The following is a 9548-nucleotide window of genomic DNA, read 5'->3' on the forward strand; positions in this document are numbered from 1 at the left end:
ACATAAAAAAAAAAAAAAAAAAGTCAAGCGGGTACTGGCTCAAGTGTGCCCGACGGTGACGGTAGAACGACCCGCGAACACATGCATAGAGTTGTGACCATTGTCAACTTGAATGTATCGGGCGCTGGCTGGGATGTGCCCGGCGGAGACGGCAGAACGACACGCGAACACATGCATAGAGTTTGTGACCGTTGTCAACTTGAATGTATCGGGCGCTGGCTGGGATGTGCCCGGCGGAGACGGCAGAACGACACGCGAACACATGCATAGAGTTTGTGACCGTTGTCAACTTGCATGAATCGGGTACTGGCCTGTGTGCGCCCGACGTTGACGGTAGAACGACCCACGAGCACATGCATAGAGTTGTGACCGTTGTCAACTTGAATGTATCGGGCGCTGGCTGGGATGCGCCCGGCGGAGACGGCAGAACGACACGCGAACACATGCATAGTGTTGTGACCATCGTCAACTTGAATGTATCGGGCGCTGGCTAGGATGTGCGCGGCGGAGACGGCAGAACGACACGCGAACACATGCATAGAGTTTTGACCACTGTCAACTTGAATGTATCGGGCGCTGGCCTGTGTGTGCCCGACGGAGACGGCAGAACGACCCACGAACACATGCATAGAATTTGGACTTCCTTGAAGAAGACGTTGACTTAAAAAAAAAAAAAAAAAGTCAAGCGGGTACTGGCTCAAGTGTGCCCGACGGTGACGGTAGAACGACCCGCGAACACATGCATAGAGTTGTGACCATTGTCAACTTGAATGTATCGGGCGCTGGCTGGGATGTGCCCGGCGGAGACGGCAGAACGACACGCGAACACATGCATAGAGTTGTGACCGTTGTCAACTTGAATGTATCGGGCGCTGGCTGGGATGTGCCCGGCGGAGACGGCAGAACGACACGCGAACACATGCATAGAGTTTGTGACCACTGTCAACTTGCATGTATCGGGTACTGGCCTGTGTGCGCCCGACGTTGACGGTAGAACGACCCACGAGCACATGCATAGAGTTGTGACCGTTGTCAACTTTAATGTATCGGGCGCTGGCTGGGATGTGCCCGGCGGAGACGGCAGAACGACACGCGAACACATGCATAGAGTTGTGACCGTTGTCAACTTGAATGTATCGGGCGCTGGCTGGGATGTGCCCGGCGGAGACGGCAGAACGACACGCGAACACATGCATAGAGTTTGTGACCATTGTCAACTTGCATGTATCGGGTACTGGCCTGTGTGCGCCCGACGTTGACGGTAGAACGACCCACGAGCACATGCATAGAGTTGTGACCGTTGTCAACTTGAATGTATCGGGCGCTGGCTGGGATGTGCCCGGCGGAGACGGCAGAACGACACGCGAACACATGCATAGAGTTTGTGACCACTGTCAACTTGCATGTATCGGGTACTGGCCTGTGTGCGCCCGACGTTGACGGTAGAACGACCCACGAGCACATGCATAGAGTTGTGACCATTGTCAATTTTAATGTAGCGGGTACTGGCCTGTGTGTTCCCGACGTTGACGGCAGAACGACCCACGAGCACATGCATAGAGTTGTGACCGTTGTCAACTGAAATGTATCGGGCGCTGGCTGGGATGTGCCCGGCGGAGACGGCAGAACGACACGCGAACACATGCATAGAGTTTTGACTTCGTTACAGAGGACGTTGACAAAAAAAAAATAATAATAATAATATCAAAAAAAACAAAACATGGTCAACTTTAGTGTAACGGGTATTGGCTTAAGTGTGTGACCCAATGGTCAGAATGAGTGGGCAGAGTGAATCGGATTATATATTAAGGGGAGTGTCTTGTCTCGCCGGTCGATCTTCAAATTGTAGAAGTTTCCTCATATATCTCCTTGATTTCGTCAAGATATATCCGGCACGGGAGCAACCCCGACACTCCTCTGAAAATACGGGTCGCTCCCATGTGAGAAGGTCGATGGTGTGATCGACGGCACGAGTGTCATGCGACCGGGCGAGGGCCGAGTAATTAGCCGACGGTGATGCACACATGCGTAGGCATGGGACCCGTTGTCGTTGCACGAGTCTGTGAGACGGGGCGCCGCCGGACAAGACATACCCGGCACGGGAGCAACCCCGGCACTCCTCTGAAAACACGGGTTGCTCCCGGGTGAGAAGGTCGATGGTGCGGTCGATGGCACGAGTGTCATGCGACCGGGCGAGGGCCGAGATTTAGGCCGACGGTGATGCACACAGGCGTAGGCTGGGACTCGTCGTGTTGCACGAGTCTGTGAGACGGGGCGACGGCCGACCTCGACGGCAGGCCGCCCGATGCATCCGCAAGGTGTGGCTCTCGTCCGAGATTTTGAGATCTCTTTAGTGTAGCGGGTATTGGCTTAAGTGTGTGATCCAATGGTCAGAACGAGCGGGCAGAGTGAATCGGATTCTATATATGAGGGGGGTAGTAGAGTCGATCCAAGACTCGAGAAGGCTTTTAATGTCTGTCGTGTGTGTATGCGTGTCATGGTTGGACTCCAGCGGGCCCTTTCGGTAGGGTCAGCCGTCGTTTCATCGCGACCATGTGTTGCAACTCGGCGCTCAGAGCGGGGGTTTTCACCCACTCGCCCCGTGAGCAGAGGTGTCCCTCCGTGCACACGTATATATCGACGTTCAGATATGAAGCTTTCGCGGACGGGAGTCCACCCGAGACTCGAAAAGGCTCCTTGCCTGTGGTGCGTAAATATGTTTTTGCACGTCAGACCCTTGCTGGCCTTCTCGGTAGGGTCAGCCGTCGTTTCATCGCGACCATGTGTTGCAACTCGGCGCTCGGTGCGGGGGTTTTCACCCACTCGCCCCGTGAGTAGAAGGTTCTTTCGTGCATATGTATATATACAATCCCAGATATTGAGCTTTTTCATCCGCAGAACCCCCGGTGGAGAAGAGAGAGAGTAGAGATGAGAGAGAAAGGAGAAGGGAGAAGGCCTCTCGCGTTGCGTGGTCGATGGCACGAGTGCCATGCGACCAGGCGAAAGGCAAACGGCAAGCCGACGGCGACGGCAGGCCGCCCGACTCACCCGCAGAGAATCTGGGTCTCGTTCGAGATTTCGAGATCTCTTAAGTGTAGCGGGTATTGGCTTAAGTGTGTGATCCAATGGTCAGAACGAGCGGGCAGAGTGAATCGGATTCTATATATGAGGGGGGTAGTAGAGTCGATCCAAGACTCGAGAAGGCTTTTAATGTCTGTCGTGTGTGTATACGTGTCATGGTTGGACTCCAGCGGGCCCTTTCGGTAGGGTCAGCCGTCGTTTCATCGCGACCATGTGTTGCAACTCGGCGCTCAGAGCGGGGGTTTTCACCCACTCGCCCCGTGAGCAGAGGTGTCCCTCCGTGCACACGTATATATCGACGTTCAGATATTGAGCCTTTTCATCCGCAGAACCCCCGGTGGAGAAAGAGCAGGACCTCGGTGTCGTCAGATATCGAGCTTTCTCCACGGGACCCGTTCGGGCATGCTGCCGTTGCTGCGACCATGTGTTGCACTCGGCGCTCGGTACGGGCTTTTTCATCCAAGCAACGAATGCACGCTCGAGGCGTGCGATTGCTCTCCCCTGTTCCAGTGGACGAGCCGTCGCCCTCCCGCGTCGCTTCGAACCGGTCCCGTCTCCGAGGCGGGACCACTGCGACTCCTCTCGAGACGACCCAGTCGACTCGGGTAGAGATACACACCTCGAGAATCCCTTCGGGCGGTTCTTCGATCACTGTACCGTAATAGCACGGCATCGACAATTGAGAATTCAGAGAGAGAGAGAGGGGAGTGCGAGAGCGACTCCCGGACGGCGAACGGGCCCAGCCCGGTTCTGTCGACCGTTACCTGGTTGATCCTGCCAGTAGTCATATGCTTGTCTCAAAGATTAAGCCATGCACGTCTAAGTACAATCCTGAACATACAAGAGAAACTGCAGATGGCTCATTAGATCAGTTATGGTTTATTGGAGAAAGTCTTATACCATGGATAACTGTGGTAATTCTAGAGCTAATACATGCAACAAAGCGCCGACCCTTCGGGGGAAGCGTGCTCTTATTAGGAACAAGGCCAGCCCGGTCCTTTCGGGGTCCGGTCTCCGCTGGTGAACTCTAGATAATCATGCCGATCGCACGGTCTTGCACCGGCGACGCTCCCTTCAAAAGTCTGCTCTATCAACTTTCGATGGTAAGTTATGCGCTTATCATGGTTGTGACGGGTAACGGAGAATCAGGGTTCGATTCCGGAGAGGGAGCCTGAGAAACGGCTACCACATCCAAGGAAGGCAGCAGGCACGCAAATTACCCACTCCTGACACGGGGAGGTAGTGACAAAAAATAACGATACAGGCCTCTTCGGAGGCCCTGTGATCGGAATGAGTACACTTTAAATCCTTTAACGAGGATCTACTGGAGGGCAAGTCTGGTGCCAGCAGCCGCGGTAATTCCAGCTCCAGCAGCGTATATTAAATTTGCTGCAGTTAAAAAGCTCGTAGTCGGATTTCTGGCCGGGGCGGGCGGTCCGCCGTGAGGCGTGCACTGCCCGTTCCCCTTCTCCCCGTCAAACGGGAGTCGTGGGAGATTTTTCCCGGCCAGTGATTCGGTTGGTCGTGCGGTGCTCTTAACTGAGTGCCGTGCGAGACTGGAACGTTTACTTTGAGAAAATTGAAGTGTTCAAAGCAGGCCAAAGTGCCCGAACAGCTCAGCATGGAATAGTGGAAGAGGACCTCGGTTCTATTTCGTTGGTCTTGAGATCCTGAGGTAATGATCAAGAGGGACTGCCGGGGGCATTCGTATTGCGGCGTGAGAGGTGAAATTCTTGGATCGTCGCAAGACGCCCGACAGCGAAAGCATTTGCCAAGAATGTCTTCATTGATCAAGAACGAAAGTCGGAGGATCGAAGGCGATCAGATACCGCCCTAGTTCCGACCATAAACGATACCGACTCGTAATTCGCCGGCGTTCCTCCCATGACGCGGCGGGCAACTCTCCGGAAAACCAAAGTCTTTGGGTTCCGGGGGAAGTATGGTTGCAAAGCTGAAACTTAAAGGAATTGACGGAAGGGCACCACCAGGAGTGGAGCCTGCGGCTTAATTTGACTCAACACGGGGAAACCTACCCGGCCCGGACACAGTGAGGATTGACAGATTGAGAGCTCTTTCTTGATTTTGTGGATGGTGGTGCATGGCCGTTCTTAGTTGGTGGAGTGATTTGTCTGGTTAATTCCGATAACGAACGAGACTCTTGCTTGCTAAATAGTCCGGCCACCCGTCGTGGTGAGCCGCGAACTTCTTAGAGGGACAAATGGCTTTCAGCCATACGAGATGGAGCAATAACAGGTCTGTGATGCCCTTAGATGTCCGGGGCCGCACGCGCGCTACACTGGCGCAAGCAGCGGGTACATTTGCCCTCGGCCGAAAGGTCCGGGTAATCCGCTGAGACTTCTCCGTGCTGGGGACAGGGACTTGTAATTGTGTCCCTTGAACGAGGAATTCCAAGTAAACGCGAGTCATCAGCTCGCATTGATTACGTCCCTGCCCTTTGTACACACCGCCCGTCGCTACTACCGATCGAATGACTTAGTGAGGCCATCGGATCGACCGTCTGGCACCCCCGGCTTCGGCCGGTTGTCGAGGCGCGACGAGAAGACGGTCAAACTTGATCATTTAGAGGAAGTAAAAGTCGTAACAAGGTTTCCGTAGGTGAACCTGCGGAAGGATCATTAACAGAACCCTTCCCCTCCGTGATCGGAGAGGGAACAAAGGGGGAATGTCGGAAAAGCCGTCACAGAGAGACACGCGGAGAGAGCAAATTGGAAAAGCCGGGGGGACTCGAGCGGGGTTTTCACCGCCTCCTTCCCCGTTCCACGGTCGAGGTCAGACCCCGCGCTTCGCCTTCGCTCTCTCCGACAAAAAGGAGACGGGCGTGTCACACACAGACCAGCCCGGGGAGTACCCGGTTCTTCTCTCGTCGTCTGTCTCACGGAGTCTCGCGCTCCCGGTAGCTTCGAGGGAGAAGTCCCGCAAGGGTGGAGACGCCGTCGCCGTCCGCGGCGCGGCGCTCCTCGAGGCATTCTCCGCAGGGCAGAGAAGGGGCACCGGTGTCGCCCGATTTCCCCCCAGTCGGCGAGTCTGACTCGCGCGACCCGCCCTCGCGGCGGTGGGGGGAAGGAGGGAGCCCGCTTCCCCCCTCGGCTCGACGGAGGATATTTCTTTCCAGTCACAAGCAAAGAAGGCACAGAGTCCCCGTGTCCTTTCTCCTTCCGTTCCACTTCTTCCCTCGGCTCTGAGGAGAGTTTGCGAACGCGGGAGTCTTCCAGTGGCAAATGACAATTCTTGGTGGTGGATCACTCGGCTCGTGCGTCGATGAAGAACGCAGTTAGATGCGAGAATTCATGTGAATTGCAGAACTCACTGATCATCGACTTATTCGAACGCAAATGGCGGCTCGGGGATGCTCTGCTCCTCGAGCCACGTCCGTCTGAGCGTCTGAAGACAATCACTCACAGAGTCGGCGTGTTCGCGCGCCGGAGGAGCGCCCGGCCGCAGCCGTCCCTTCGACGGCCGGCTGCGTCGGGTCAGTGTCAGATGGAGTTCTGTGATGTCGGCGCCGGTGAAACTCGGCGAGCAGGCTCGATCGGTAACCGGGGGTTCGTCGGTCGTGCGACGTGCCATCGGGGTGTAGACGTATGCGCCCGTGGTGCGGTCCAGCGTCCGACCCCCCGGAACGGTCGAGGAGCCTCTGCCGGGCAGAGCCGGTCGACCCAATCGCGGGGTCTCTCGTCCTCCCGTCTGCGTTCTCGCAGGCGCATGGTAGGCCACCCTTTCCCGCCGGCGACCCGATTCTTCGGGGAGCGCCGGGGAAGGAGAGACCCCGGGTCGCCGCTATGACTCCGATCACGTTCCACGTGTCTTTCACGATTCCAGACCTCAGATCGGATGAGATTACCCGCTGGATTTAAGCATATCACTAAGCGGAGAGAAAAGAAACTAACAAGGATTCCTTCAGTAGCGGCGAGCGAAGCAGGAAGAGCCCATCGCCGAATCCCCGCGCCCGTTTGCGGTGCGAGGGACCTGTGGCGTAAGGAAACTGAACTCCGGTCGACAGAGTCCGGCCGCAGTCCACTGTGATCGGGGCTGCAGCTTACCCGCAGCGGGTGTAAGGCCCGTAGGGCGGACTCGAAGGCCGGAGGGAAAGCTTTCCAAGAGTCGGGTTGTTTTAGAATGCAGCCCAAAGAGGGGTGGTGAACTCCATCCAAGGCTCAATACTATGCACGAGACCGATAGTCAACAAGTACCGTGAGGGAACGTTGAAAAGAACTTTGAAGAGAGGGTTCAACATTGCGTGAAACTGCCAAGAAGTAAACGGATGAGTGCCGCATGCTACATGGGGCGTCCGGTTGATTCAGGCGCGGTCGGCGCGGCAGCGTGTGCGGGTTCGGATCCCTCGGGACCGACCCGCGGCGCTTCGCCGTCCGGTCCGCGTCGCACTTCTACCGTTCGGCGCCCTTCCCGGCGACCGACCGAAGAGCGGAGCAGAGGGGCGGGCGAGGCTGCGGCGTGCGGGGGCTTCGGCCCTCGCCGTCTTACGCCGCCCGTCACGGTTGCTCACTGCGCTCTCTGTCGAGGACTCTGCGTGACGGCCTGCCCCCCCGGGGGTTCAGGCAGCGGGGTCCGGGCCACCGGCGTCTCCGTCGGTCGCGTGCACAGCTTGCTGTCGCGTGGCCGGCGGGATCCGGAGGGTCCGGTCTCGCCGCGGCTTCGGCCGAAGCGGAGGGTCTGTCGGGCGTGAGCGAGGCCTCCTCATTCGACCCGTCTTGAAACACGGACCAAGGAGTCTAAGCAGGCTTGCAAGTCGAGGGGGTCTACCGAAACCTATCCTGGCATAACGAAAGTGAAGGTCGGCACAGGGCCGTCACGAGGCGGGATCCCGGCCCTCTGGGTCGGGCGCACCGCCACCCCGTTCCGTCCGGCTCGTCCGGTGGAGCGGAGGAAGAGCAAGCATGCTAAAACCCGAAAGATGGTGAACTATGCTCGGGCAGGAGGAAGCCAGAGGAAACTCTGGTGGATGTCCGCAGCGGTTCTGACGTGCAAATCGATCGTCCGACCTGAGTATAGGGGCGAAAGACTTATCGAACCATCTAGTAGCTGGTTCCTTCCGAAGTTTCCCTCAGGATAGCTGGTGCTCGGGAGATATTCGTGAACAATTTTATCTGGTAAAGCGAATGATTAGAGGCCTTGGGGCCGAAACGACCTCAACCTATTCTCAAACTTTCAATTGGTAAGAGGTCCGACTCGCTGGCTTGGAGCCGGACGAGTGAGAATGAACGAGTGCTCAGTGGGCCACTCTTGGTAAGCAGGACTGGCGCTGTGGGATGAACCAAACGCCTGGCTAAGCCGTCCGACTCGGTCGCACATCAGAGCCCACAAAAGGTGTTGGTTGATACAGACAGCAGGACGGTGGCCATGGAAGTCGGCATCCGCTAAGGAGTGTGTAACAACTCACCTGCCGAATCAACTAGCCCTGAAAATGAATGGCGCTGAGCGTGATGGCTGTGCCGGGCCGTCGGGGCAAGGAGAACCGAATAGAGTCGGCCTCGACGAGTAGGAAGGACGCCACGGTGAGCTAAGAAGCGGTCCGGGCGAGAGCCCGCGTGGAGCCGCCGTGGGCGCAGATCTTGGTGGCAGTAGCAAATACTCTAACGAGAGCCTGGAGGGCCGAGTTGCGGAGAAGGGTTCCATGTGAACAGCAGTTGCACATGGGTCAGTCGATCCTAAGCCCTAGGGAAGTTCCGCTCCGAGCGGCCGCGAGAGCCACGCCGACCTCCCTCCCGGGAACGGCGGGGTGATCGCACCCTGGGCGAAAGGGAACCGGGTCAATATTCCCGGACGTACAGACGTAGTCCTCCTCGTGGTGTCGTGCGCGTGGGCCTCCTCGCGGGGTTCCGCGCGTCGCGGCACTGCGAGGGCAAAAGCCGTGAGGCACACTAGCCCAGAGACGCTGGCCGAGGGCCCCGGGTAGAGTTTTCTTCTCTATATGAGGGATTTTGTGGTTTAGCCCGGACCCTGGTTCTTCCTATGATGGGGACCCATGGATCCCGGAATGCGCCGCGCCTGCCGCGGCGTCCGGTGTGCTCCGGCCGGCCAATGAAAATCTGGGGGAGTGAAGGATAGTTAATATCGGACTGTTGTTCTGGTCGTCGTACCGATAACCGCAGCAGGTCTCCAAGGTGATCAGCCTCTGACCAAACAGAACAATGTAGGTAAGGGAAGTCGGCAAGCCGGATCCGTAACTTCGGGACAAGGATTGGCTCTGGGGGCTGGGCCGGTCGGGCCGGGAACCCGGAAAGCGGGATCGGGACGCCTGTGTGGCTGGGCGAGCCGCCTCGGCTTCGGTCGGGGAGTGGCGAGCCCGGACTTGCGCGGGGTCCTGCCCGTGGACTGGCCCGGCTGCGCGGTCGGCGCGCCCATCCGGACGGCGTGCCCTCGGGTGCGTCTGCCGGTCGGGTACGCGTCGGCTAACGCGTCGACCGGCAAGCAACAGCCGACTCAGA

The 9548-nt window shown here is 57.6% G+C and overlaps 2 non-coding genes across 2 annotated transcripts; both read left to right on the forward strand.

Moving 5' to 3' along the window:
- Positions 1–3842: 3842 nt before the first annotated feature.
- On the forward strand, positions 3843–5720 carry LOC139968310 (small subunit ribosomal RNA). Its single transcript, XR_011793316.1, has one exon. It is a non-coding gene; the product is annotated as a small subunit ribosomal RNA (ribosomal RNA).
- Positions 5721–6325: 605 nt separating this feature from the next.
- On the forward strand, positions 6326–6485 carry LOC139968304 (5.8S ribosomal RNA). Its single transcript, XR_011793311.1, has one exon. It is a non-coding gene; the product is annotated as a 5.8S ribosomal RNA (ribosomal RNA).
- Positions 6486–9548: the final 3063 nt, after the last annotated feature.

The sequence above is a fragment of the Apostichopus japonicus genome, chromosome 5 (genome assembly GCF_037975245.1).
Source record: "Apostichopus japonicus isolate 1M-3 chromosome 5, ASM3797524v1, whole genome shotgun sequence".
NCBI lineage: Eukaryota > Metazoa > Echinodermata > Holothuroidea > Aspidochirotida > Stichopodidae > Apostichopus > Apostichopus japonicus.